Source organism: Staurois parvus, unplaced genomic scaffold, assembly GCF_062004578.1.
Source record: "Staurois parvus isolate SC_StPar_1 unplaced genomic scaffold, SC_StPar_1.0 ptg000025l, whole genome shotgun sequence".
NCBI classification, from domain to species: domain Eukaryota; kingdom Metazoa; phylum Chordata; class Amphibia; order Anura; family Ranidae; genus Staurois; species Staurois parvus.
This window is the reverse complement of record NW_028317821.1, coordinates 24,721,392-24,735,035: the sequence shown is the minus strand read 5'-3', so window position 1 is coordinate 24,735,035 and position 13,644 is coordinate 24,721,392. Positions and strand designations below refer to the sequence as shown.

At 41.3% G+C, this 13,644-nt stretch overlaps 1 pseudogene; it reads right to left on the bottom strand.

Moving 5' to 3' along the window:
* Positions 1-9,442: 9,442 nt before the first annotated feature.
* LOC149471993 (uncharacterized) lies at positions 9,443-10,845 on the bottom strand (annotated as a pseudogene).
* Between the last annotated feature and the right edge of the window lie 2,799 nt (positions 10,846-13,644).

Genomic DNA, 13,644 nt, shown 5'->3' with positions numbered 1-13,644 from the left:
GCCCGAAAAGATAGATATTCCTCTGGCATGCTTTAATGACACCAACAAGGAGAAAAGCCAATTTATTTTTACAAAGGTAACAGCACATATGTCTTCACTGACTGTTTATTTTGCTGATGCTTTGTAATAGAAATTACATTTATCGGAAATGTTTTATCAAAATCTGTATATTTTTTTAAATCTACTATACAAATGAGCAGGAATCTATGTCTCTGTAGATGGTTTTATTTGGTAATTGAAAGCTATACCCTGGGGGAAAGTTAAAACACTATAGAAAATAGTAACACTAAAAAGAACAACAGTGATGGTAATAATAAGGGCTCAATCACACTTGACTTTATATCTAACTCTTGCCAAACGCCCCTATAGTGTTTGACAGGCGTTAGACAGGCGTTTGAGAAGCGTTTTTAATGTTCCTCAAATGCTCCCCAAACGCCCTATGCGCGGTTTTGAGACGTTTGATAGGCATTTGTCAAGAGTTAAAACCGCACCACAAACGCCTATAATGAAGTTAAATGGTATTAACACTCCGCAAATGCCTCCCAACCACTCTGCAAATGCCTGCCAGGTGTTTGAGGAGCTGCACCATAGACTTGAATGGGAGGCTTCAACTCCTCCTGACATGACATGAGGCGTCAATTTTGCCGCGACGCAATGCGTCGCTTCAGTGTGAACAGCACTGTGTGCTACCATGTGCAGAATTTTCATAGGCTGTCTGACGCCTGCTGACAAAGCTAGTGTGAACGTAGCCTAATAGTAGAGATAATAATAATAGTTAATATTAATTTATGTTGTCATTGTAACCCAGTAACCTAGCATGCCAATAACGTAGGAGGCGCTATATTATACTATATTATAATTAGAAAATAAGAAGAAAATTTTGCATGTAAAGCTAAGAATTACCAGTTGCTATATGTTTACCTACAAGCCCAGTGCTAGACAATTTTGCGCCCTAGACAAGACCAGCTACTTACCTCGCCCCCCCAATAAATAAATAAATAAATAAAATTTAAAAACAGTACAAAATATTAAATCAATAAAATATGAAACTGATAAATGTGTTTTCATTTGCAAAAATAACTAGCATAAGATGCCACCAGCACCAATATTAAAGACAAAATCAATGTCACGGACGGACTGTATCTGTGGCTGGCAGTGGCAGGGTCACAGTTGCAGTGAGTGGAGGATGATGGATTCACACTCTGACAGATACCAGGCTGGAATTCCCCAGGCAATGGGGAGAGATAAAATGCTGTGACAGTAGGCAGGGCAGCCCACACACTGAGGGAATACCTGAACTGAGCGATCCCACACAGTGACAGATCCGACACAACACACCACCACCAACACTGACACAGATCAGCAGGTCCAACAGACACTAGAAGAGCAGGCTGTGGGATCATGATGATGTCATCACTCACTGACACATTGCACATGTGATGGATGGCCGAGTTACACTCACAAAGACGAGACATCAGAGTCAGACATTACCTTCCTCCACAGGCACAGCTCCATCTCCACTGATGAATGGAAAGAGAAGGGCTGGAACTTTACAGTGGTCAGCAGCTGCCAGCCGGCTTGCAGTAAGGAACTAAGTCTGATAGGAACAATGGAAGGAGCGGCATCTCAGCTGCTACACTGGCCCCAGACACTTGGCATCTTCCTCTGTCCTTTCTTCATCCCCTCTGCCACCCCTTCCCTCAGCTGGAGAATTATTCATGATGTGGCGGTGTCCCTCACAGAGAATGCTAGCCTTTGTTGCTCCCAGGCACCCCTAGGTGGCAGTGCACCCTAGGCGGCCACCTTGTTTACCTAGTAGTAGCACCGTTCCTGTTTACCTAGGATTATCCTGAATAATTTAGCATGTGCATTTATAATAATAAATGTAGTATATCACAATTGGGGTATATTTGTAATTTAATTAAAATTGTAATTTTTAATTACAAACTGCCCAAGATTTTAGATGTGGTATTAGTCTTAATTTTTCCTTTTTTTCTTCTTTAATTTGACCTGATGAAGAGAGACAACATCCACTCACTGTATCTATGGAGGAGCAGAGTTGTCACTAGTGTTGCTGGAACATACCTGTGTTCAATTCATTGGCAGTTCAGCTGAACTGGCTGAAAATTGCCAAAAACATTGAATCCAAATGTTAACCCCATTGTGTTGGAATTTGAATGACTATCCATGCCGCATCACCAGCATGGTCAATGATGTCACCCGGGATCCTTTTTGTTAAATTTAACTTTCCACAGTTGGAATCTGATATATTTATAGGCAGGAGTATGCTCTGTACAGATCACCAGGGAACAGGTCTTTGTGATTGATGTAGATCACCATGATTGGTGTAGAACTTTGAAGTCCCCTTTTTAATAAGTTAGCAACTATATATCCACCCTCTTCCAGGGAAATGAGTACAGGGGTAAATTAGTAACTCTTACACATTTCCACAAACAGTTACAAGTAAAAAAAAACCATCTGCACACCAAAATAAAAAAAAAATCTTTCATAAAATTAAAGACACATATGACTTTTGAAATAAAGTTTAACAATGTCCCCAGAAGTAAATTTAGCATCAGTCACTGCTTCCAGGGAGGTAATCTATATCCATCATAGAGAGCAGTAGGGTAAATCAAGTCATTCACAATGGTCTGTCTCCCACCAGCCTGTACATGCTTCACCCCCACCAACTTTTTGCACCAAATTCAATGTGCTTGAACATCATAGATGTTTGGTTCTAGCTTTTCAGAACTGAGTTTGAGACGTTCAGGATGAATTTAGCATTTTATAAAACACAAACAACAACAGCACCTCCTTGACTATAGAATACTTATTTCTTTCCTTATAGCCAAAGCATAGGGGTTGGTGTTCTGTAGGTTTCAGAGGGGAACTGGGCAAGGCTGGATACTGCTCGGAATTTTAGTGTAGCAGAGAACAGAAGAAGTTACAAACATTTAGAAAAAAACACTCTCAATGGTATATTTACCAGACCATAAGGGAGCAAACAACAGAAATTAATTGCTGGGGTTTACATGCTCTTTAACCGCTTCCTGTCTGGACACTTTTACCCCCTTCCTGTCCAGGGCAATTTTCAGCTTTCAGCGCTATCACATTTTGAATGACAATTGCGCGGTCATGCAACACTGTACCCATATGAATTTTTTACCATTTTTCTTGAGACAGATAAAGCTTTATTTTGGTGGTATTTATTCACCGCTTGGATTTTTATTTTTTTTGCTATGTAAATGAAAAAGTCCAAACATTTTGAAAAAAAGTGTTTTTCTTAAAAAATTTGGCAAATAAATAATCTTTCATCATAAATCTTGGCCGAAATGTATTCCATTATCTTTTTAGTAAAAAAATAAAAAATAAGCCAAATTAGTTTCTAACCACAAATTATAATTTTTAAACATTTTCTTTACATTTTTATTTTTTTTTTATATTATTATTTGTTTTTTTTTTTGTTTTTTTTACATACTGTCACCCTAGCAGTACAGTGTCACCATGGTGACACTGTACTACTTGTGGGGGGTGAGGAAGATTTTTTTTTTCTACAGTGATTGCTTTTACACCCATATAGGATGTAAAAGCAATCATTTCTCCTTCTCTCTGCATTCTTGCAGCCATTGAGAAATACTGAGTGAGTTGTGATTGGTCACAGCTTGTCACATGGTACAAGGCTGTTGTGAATAGCCTTATACCATGTGACCTCTGTGATCATTCACAGATTTCACACGTAGTAAGCAATGATGTCCGAAGTGACATCTTTCTTACTTCTTTGCATGTGATCACTGATTGGCCAATCAGTGATCACATGATCGGGATCCCGTCCGATGATCGGTGTTTCACTGTGCTTGGAGGACACAGCGGGCACCGGATCGCGGTGCTGCGGGCTCCCAGGGAGCGCGCACAGCTAGAAATGGTGGGTGCCGCCCCTGGAGTGCCACCGTCCTGCCGTTTATAAACAGCAGGTGGACGGCAAGTGGTTAACAAGCTTATATGTGCACTGACAGCAAGGAGTAAAGGAGTATTGGCTGAAAACTTAAAACTGAAAACTTTTGTGTCAATTGGCTGAATTTGGGCCTTGTAAATCAATAACTGCTGCTAAGGGCATGCACTTTGTTGTCATCTTTCTAAACCAATAGGTGGTCCTATTACCTTTTTCGCAACACAGTTGTCCCCAGGTTTTCCATGACATTCCTATTCATCACTTCCTTGTGCATTGTACAAGTTATTTATTGCTTGTGCAGTGGCTAGCAGTTTAAAAAAGAAGACCAAAATTGTAATCTCTTTCTTTGCTTCATTTTCTGCTAAAGAGTAACCAGAACTCTTCTTAGCTAAAAGTTAACTTTTACAGCCTTAAAAGATGATTTCATCTGTTCATATAACAAGCTATGGTTTAAACTCCATTAAATGCAAACAAATCCAATAGATATTTTATGTATGTGAAATGGTTCATAGAGGAATGCAACACCAGATATTTGAATTTAGACACAAAAAGCAAATGATGATTATATGGAAGAGTATCTGAAATCATTTGAAAGGAGAAAACAATGCATTAACAAATCAATGCATTAGAGATGCTTTGTCTGTGGATGCTTCTGTAACAGTATTGAGAAAACTATGAACTCATTCTTAACCAACTGGGCCCCTGAGACCTCTATAAGTATGTGAAAAGTTTAAAACATTGCCTCTATTAATGATAAAAAATGATAAAACCTAAATGTTTTTGAATGTATTAGGTTATCGAAGTGGTAGTAGTAGAGAGGTTTAAATGTACCATTTTATTTTTAATTTACTTCTTCCTTGAGGGAAATCTTAATGTTGATGGTGCATGTAAAGGGCAGTGAGGGTGTATGAACTGACTGCTAATCTTGTGTTTTATAAAAATTTGGAAATCTTTTACATAGGGGTTCTTGCTCCGGCCATTAGCCATTTTGAATGTTTATGGTTAATCAGGCTTCGCAGGGCAGGTCTGTCAACTCAATAAGCTGTCATCTTGTATATCAGCTCTGAAATCTTTTGGATCATATATTGCAACATATATTTGTTTAGGAACATGACATTTTACAGCATCATAATATTATCAGTACTATATAGGTGGAAATGCCATCATATCCACTACAGTTGCAAGAAAAAGTATGTGAACCCCTTGGGATTACATGGAGTTTTGCATGAATTGGGCATAAAATGTGCTCTGAACGTCATCTAAGTCACAACAATAGAAGAACACAGTCTGCTGAACATAATACTACACAAACATTAGATGTTGCCATGGTTTAATTGCACATAACCTGTAAACATTCACAGTGCAGGGAGGAAAAAGTATGTGAATCTTAGGAGCTTGCAAGGAGGTCTCTGTGCTAACTATGGGATGTTAGTACAGCAATCTCCTCGCTGAGCTATTGTGTTCTGACAGGCAAACTGCCCACCCTGCCAGAACACACTGGTCAGCACTCACAACTAGTGAGCTCTTATCAGATGCTGATCAGCATAACAGTAACTGGTGTTGCATAACTGGATAACAGTATGCCTGTTCGACAGAAACCAGATGTTTGTCCGGCTTCAGTTGAACAGGTGGCTGTACACACGGCACGATTGTCAGCTGGGGTCTGTTGGACTGGCCAATGCCAGGCGATATTTGGCCTGTGTGTGAGAGGCTTAAGAGAGTAGCTGAGAACTACATTATTTAGGTAAGATAATGGCTTGATTTTACCACAACCCTTGCCTCAGTATTCAATCATTACTCAAGTTTTCTTACACATTTACTAAGAAATTATCAAAATTATATTTACACTTATTGTTCATATTACTGGAATTGTGCTTAGTAAAAGTGGTTTATTTTTCAGTCTTCTCAACATCTATTGGTGGTGATAACAGCCTGTCTAATGCTGCTTCACTGCTAAAAGAATTGTAGCAGTATATCTGTCAATGCTTACCTGCACAACAAGCTAAACAAATCCCTGTGTGTCATATAGGCTCCTTTCCATCTGGACAGATTGCCTGCTCTATAAACTCATCAAAATTCTTAAATCACTCAGCATGCGCAATACTGCTGTAATGCTTTACTACCAAATCCATAAACATTTTTTCTCAGTGACTCTACTGCAGGACTTCTGGTTCTGTCTTTGTCTATAGCTCTTTTGCCATTATTTATTTCTTCTGTTACCAAATGCACATATCTCTCTCTATTTTTTTTTAATCTGCAAGCCCTCTTTTTTTAGTTGCGCTTGTATTTTTGAAGCATAGTTTTTAACACTATAAAATAATATGAATATGTGGTTGTTATATTAGATCTTCAAATTCACAAAAAATGGAAGGGGGGTAAATCTGAATAAATCTGAACAATTGTCAGTGGATTGTAAGGTCCACTCAATTCAATAATACTGTGGATACAATTTGTTGCTACAACTGTTCTTTGCTACATGGGGATTAAAGCAATTGTTTTACCAATCCTACCAATCTTCCTTTGTGTTGCATAAAGTTTGACAGACAGCCATGAAAATATATTGTATGATGTATTTGAAGCAGCAAATGGCAGAGCAAACATCCTCTGCAGCACCCCAGAACTTATTGAAAAGAAAAATTAGCACAACATTGACATGCTCTAGCAATCAATTGTTAACAGACCAGCACTTGCTCTTATGCTCTTATCTGGTTGTATATATATATATATATATATATATATATATATATATATATGACTTGTGTACATATATGTAGATATATATATATATATATAGATATATACATATGACGTATATAGATGGAAAGATAGATCTCTATCCTGCAGCATATAGAGGGAGAGGTCCATGCAACCTAATCTGTATTAAGGGAGCAGACCATCAAGAAAACCCAGGTGGATGAAATACAGAATTACATCTAATTATCCATTATCCTGTATATCACAAACACAGAGGAGATCAATCCTGTTATATAAAATACAAAGCTATGGTTGCCTAATTGCAAGTTAGAATTCCATTGAGGTGAGCTCATATTGATATTCAAATTCGGAGGGCACTTTTGCAAGAAAAAGCACTTGTTGGAATATATGAATTGACTTTGGGACTATAACTATATTCATATTATTTTAAATTATTAGTATGTTTATTTAATACATTATTTTTTTTTCGTTGAATAATGTTTTTTTGGGATAAAGCACATTAATATTGGTATTTAATTTATGATTAACTAAGCAATTTTAGTAATTTCAAATCATTATATCGTCACAATTGCATTTTAATTTTTGGTTATATTACACATTATATGAGTGTGTGTATCAGTGTCAGCGAACCATAGTATGATAAATGCTATAATTTCACAATCACAATAGATCCTAGTGGCTCACAAGCACTTTATTATTAATATTGTTCTAAACCTTTTCATACATATTAATTTTTTGGCTTTGTGTAGAGTCAAAATAACATGCGAAGAACATCGTAGGGCCTGGGACCTCTGCCTTTCAACGACCATATGTGAAGATTCAATTTGTGAGGATTCGGATGTGTGTGCTGATTCTGACACAGAAGAAAAGGTATGAGTGGAATTTTTATTGGTGAGCAAACACTGAGAAACACCGCTACAGGAAACCATGGATGTCTCAGCCAGTATGATAGAACTGCCATCAGAAGTCTTGAAAAGAACTTCAAGATAAGAGGCCGGGGGGTGGGGGGGATGCATAGGCCATTTTGCATGCCCACAGACTTGTGAGGGCATCTATTGCTTCTGCCTGGGGGCGAGGTAGGTGTGAAATGAACCTCAACACCTTAGAGTTGTCTGATGTAGCAAAGAGATCCAGATCGGAAAGACCCCACAGATTCATGATCCAATCGAATATCTTGGGATGCAGAGACCATTCGTTGGCGTCCACAAATTTTTGGGACAAAAGGTCCTCCTTCATATTCAGGTGGCCTGGCAGGTAGACTGCATTAAATTCCTTTCTGCCCAAAGGATGATGGGTTCCATTTCTCTCAATAAGGACCTGCTGTGGGTCCCCCCCCTGATGCTGGATGTATGAAACTGCTGCCCTGTTGTCCATTTGGAAAAGGACTGGCTTGCATCTGAATTGAAACTCCAGGGCTATCACAGCAAGTTGCTCAAATTTCCAGAATATTTGAGATGATTCTTATACGTAAAATGCCCATTTTCCTTCAACTGACACCTGGTTGCAGTGTGCCTGCCCAGCCAATTGCACTGGTGTCTGTGGTAACTATGGTCCAAGAGAGATAGCCCAATGGACGCGATCTTATAACTAGTTCTTTCTTCGTCCACCACCATAGTCCCCTTTGCATCAGACTTGTCAAACGTATGGCTGGGATAGATAAAGCTTGTTCCATTGTCTTAGAAATTCTAATTGAAAGTGCCTCAGGTGCCAGTGGGTCCATGGAACCATTGGGATACATGCTGACATCACCCTTATCAGACTCAGGCAGCTCAAGGCTGTCAGGTGGGATTGTGTCCTCACTTTCTTCATCTTCTGGATGATGGCTGTCATTTTCTGAGGTGGAAGGGACACTGACCCTTTGAAAGTATCAAACAGGGCGCCTAGATAAATACTTTTTTCTGTGTTGGGATAAGTTGACTTTTTGTTTGATTAATCGAACTCTGATAGTGTGGAAATCAGAACTTCCCTGTGGTCCCTGAGCCCAACTTTCCGTTATGGGGCTAGGACTGCGATCAGTACTTTTGTGAAGACACTGAGAGAAGTACATAGACCAAAGGGCAAACCCTGGAATTGCAGATGAATCTGGCTGACTTCAAACCTCAGATATTTATGAAATGGTGGGAGTATAGGTATATGTAAGTACGCATTTTGGAGGTCCACTGAACGCATCCAGTCCCCAGGTTGAATGGCATAGATAATAGTCTGTAACAGGGGAAGACTGACAATTCATGGGGCCCCCGGGAAATAGGGGATCAATGGGCCCCTGTGTCCTCCCACACCCAAAAAAACCTATGAAAAAGACAATGAAAGGTACCAGGGGCATCTCATGGGGCCCCCTACTGACCCCAGGCCCTCGGGCAGTGCTGAGTGCTCAAATGGTCAGTCCACCCCTGGTCTATAATGATTCCATCTTGAAGCTCTCCAAGAGTATATAATTGTTTAATTTCTTGAGGTCTGTTACGGGTCTCCAACTGCCATTCCTTTTGTGTACCAGAAATAGGTTGGAGTAAAAACCTAAAAAACTCTCGGATGGAGGAACGAGTATTACCACCTACTGTGCCTGTAGGGGAATCCAGAAATTGAAGAAGTACCTCTTTCTTCTGAGGAGACTCTGGTATTCTCGTGGGGGTGAAGAAGTCACAAGGTGGCCAGTCTGAGAAAGCCCAGAAGTGTCCAGACTGAACTGAGACTACCCAGGGATCCTGGCATCTTTGCATGCACACCTTGGCAAAATGCCTCAGTCTGGCTCCTACTGGGATGGCCTGGGATGGCCTGGCATCAATAGGATTTGGTGGTGCCCTGCGGGTTAGGCAGAGCCTTTTGTTTGTGGGTTCTCAAAAAAGTGGTTTGTGTGCTTCTCCAGGCCTTTCTTGAGTCTCTGCCCTGTCTGAACTGCCTGTAATCTTTGCCCCTGAACTGCTGAAATCTTGAAGTAAATCCCCTGGTACATCTAGGTCTTCTGTCTTGGGGTAACAGGCCTGATTTTCCTCCTGTAACATGGGAAATGGCCTTTTCCAGCCTCTCTCCGAACAGTGCTTTGCCATTGAAAGGGATTTTACACCAATTTTGTTTTGACGCCATGTCGTCCACCCACGGCTTCAACCATAAGGCCCACTTTGTCATTACGGCATGCAGCATTTACCTTGTAGAAGATCTTATTGTATTAATAGCTGCTTCACCAATGAAGTGAGCTGAGAGCTTGAGCTCATCCAAAGCCTTGATTATGTCTTCCTTGGAAACTCCCTGTTGGATAGCCACCTCTATGTTGTCTGTCTATACTCACAAAACATTGGAGACAAATGTCAGTGCAATCGTTGGCTTGCATGCATTTCCGGCCATCTGAAACAGCCTCTTTAGGTCAAGATCTATTTGTCTGTCTAGGGGGTCTTTAAACGAGGTTGAATCATCCATAGGTATTGTTATGTTTTCTGCTAAGACCACCGCTGCATTCACTACCAGTGGACCATCCAACATTCTGGAGTCTGCTTCTGATAGCGGATATAGCTTGCCCAGGCAATTGAGTGAACATCTTTTCTCTGTCCTTTTCTATTCTCCTTCTATAACATCCCTGATTTCATCCATAAGAGGAAAGAAGGAGATTCGCTTTTTAAGAAATGGGAAGTAGATCCTTGATTTCCTTGCTGGGGAATCAGTTTCTTCCCAACCAATGGCAAGCTTGACTGCCTGGACATAAAGCTGAACCAGGGAAAAGCTAATTCATCCAAGGAATCTTCTTCTCCAGATTGTATAGACAGCCGGTCCGCTATTGGGTGAAAGGATTTGCCCGAGGATGGGCCTGGTAATAGCGCATCTGATTCCTCTTCCTGAGGAAGCTGTGATGATAGCTGTGACGAATTAGCTGCTATTAGTTCTGCGAGTGAATCTTTGACAACTTTTTTTAGTAGGTTTGTAACCTGCTGGCTCTCTGAATCTCTTTCTGCTGCATAGTCCCTGAAACAATCTCTGCAGACTAGCTTGCCCGGTAGAGAGGTGGCTTCACATGCCCGACATTTTTGAGGTCTAGGACTTGGAGTGCGTGAGGATCGTTGTCTTTTGGCAAAAGAACGTGCCCCAGTCAAATAGTATCTGGATCTGGAAGATCGAGCTTGGCTCAAACTGCCCTTGTTTGATTCCTCGTGGCACCTCTTGGACCTCTTCTGGCATACAGGGCTGAAATACATACATATACTAGCATAAGTGCACTATTTTTTTTTTTATTTACCCAGTTGGAGGCCCTTACCTTTGAAGTAGAGGAGGGTCTTGTTCAGGTGGTGAACGTCTCATCTCAATGATAAAGGAGGGTGCATGGGAGGAAGGAAGAAGAGGAGAGAAAAAAAAGTGGATGAAAGGAAAAAAAAAGAAGACTTACCACAGGTGAATACTGGCAATACTTCCAGGAGCTCTCAGCAGGGCCAGCCTCTACCAAAGCTGCACAAGGCCACACTAAAGCTCCCAGGACTAAATAGTGGAACAGGCGGGGTAAAGGGAAACAAATTCCTTCCCCATCCTGGAAGGAAATAAATAGGAATTCAAATAAGGGCAAAAATAGCTTATTTGCCCAAAACCAAGATGGCCACTGTAGCATCGAGCCACACCACGCATGCGCGAACCAATGGCTCTAGGACCGCGCCGGCCAGCTCAGTCACTCCGGGTGTCCGTGCATGCGCACTGCACCTGCGAAGACGACAGGACACAGGAAAAGCCGGGGAGGGGACTGCGCCAGCTCTATAGGGGATGGAAAAACAAAAGGCAAAGAAAGAGAAAGCAGAGGGGGGCAAAATAGTACCTGGGGAGAGTCAGAGCAGGATCACAGAAATTAAGAAGACAAACAGAGGGACAGAGAAGGAGAGTGGGTGAGCGCATGCAAAGTCATGGAGAAAGGACAGGACTAGTTGCTTTCTCTGCCATAAGCTTCAGCGAATGCCATGAAATTATTGCCAGACATAGTGCTTCTGGATAAGCGACAACTGCTGTTCCAAAAGACCCCCAGAAGGGACTCCCTACCTTTTCAGCACCTTTAGCTGCCCAAGAATAGGGACATGACTGGGAGAGGCTGAACCCAGGTGGAAGCTGCTCACTGCAGAGGTAAGAACGACCGACTTACATTCATTGACCATAAGGTATGAGGAAGAAAAGGAGAATGCTGGGGGTATCTTAATCCTTTCTTTTGTATTCATTCAATATATGGGGAAAGGAACGAGCGCTGGATCTGACAGATTCAAGCCGCTAGCATAAAGGTAAACCTCGTATACCCTCTTCATCAAAAGTCAAATACAGCAAAAAGTTGCAGCGCTTGAGTATATAATAAAGGGAATTACCATTTTTATAGCAGAATTGAAAGAAAAAACATTCATTTTATGACATGTACCAGATCCAACGTTCATAAATTAATGTAAACAATGGTCAGGTAAATAATAAAGATTCATTCCACTAATCAAAGTGCCTATAGTGATAGGGATGTTAGAGTCATAAGTTTTGGGGGTGTATCCAAGTGACAAGCAAATCCGTGACTTCCGTGATAGGAGAATAGCTGTAAAATGCACTAACCAGATAGCGCAAGTAAATGCGCATTGGAGTATAATGACCTACTCCTGGTCACAGCCAAATGGTCCTCAGCGTAAAGCCCTCAGGAACACCAGTGCACCACTCTTGCCGTCTCCTACCACCAGGGGGAGTGCGCCTCTTTACAGTATCAAGAAATAGCCTTATATCCTCTATCGCCAGGATTGGTGTGCTTTCCTATCAGGAGATCATCTCAGGGACTCGGCAATAAGACCCAAAAGAAAGAAATCTTGATAGTGTAGTATTTTTATTCAAAAGGTAAAAGCAAGTAGCACACTTACATGGTAATGTCCAAAAAAGCTGATTCACAGAATCCAAAAAGATGGCCGACAGTCAGATGCATGAACCAAGTGGATAATACGTGGTATGGGAGGTGTCCTTACCTCTAACGCGTTTCGTGGCAATGGCACATTATCAAAGGGCTTGATAATGTGCCATTGCCAAGAAACGCATTAGACTATTTCGTAATACTGTAAAAAGGCGCACTCCCCCTGGTGGTAGGAGACGGCAAGAGTGGTGCACTGGTGTTCCTGAGGGCTTTACGCTGAGGACCATTTGGCTGTGACCAGGAGTAGGTCATTATACTCCAATGCGCATTTACTTGCGCTATCTGGTTAGTGCATTTTACAGCTATTCTCCTATCACGGAAGTCACGGATTTGCTTGTCACTTGGATACACCCCCAAAACTTATGACTCTAACATCCCTATCACTATAGGCACTTTGATTAGTGGAATGAATCTTTATTATTTACCTGACCATTGTTTACATTAATTTATGAACAAGCAAATCCGTGACTTCCGTGATAGGAGAATAGCTGTAAAATGCACTAACCAGATAGCGCAAGTAAATGCGCATTGGAGTATAATGACCTACTCCTGGTCACAGCCAAATGGTCCTCAGCGTAAAGCCCTCAGGAACACCAGTGCACCACTCTTGCCGTCTCCTACCACCAGGGGGAGTGAGCCTTTTTACAGTATCACGAAATAGCCTAACGCGTTTCGTGGCAATGGCACATTATCAAGCCCTTTGATAATGTGCCATTGCCACGAAACGCGTTAGGGGTAAGGACACCTCTCATACCACGTATTATCCACTTGGTTCATGCATCTGACTGTCGGCCATCTTTTTGGATTCTGTGAATCAGCTTTTTTGGACATTACCATGTAAGTGTGCTACTTGCTTTTACCTTTTGAATAAAAACACTACACTATCAAGATTTCTTTCTTTTGGGTCTTATTGCCGAGTCCCTGAGATGATCTACTGATAGGAAAGCACACCAATCCTGGCGATAGAGGATATAAGGCTATTTCGTGATACTGTAAAGAGGCGCACTCCCCCTGGTGGTAGGAGACGGCAAGAGTGGTGCACTGGTGTTCCTGAGGGCTTTACGCTGAGGACCATTTGGCTGTGACCAGG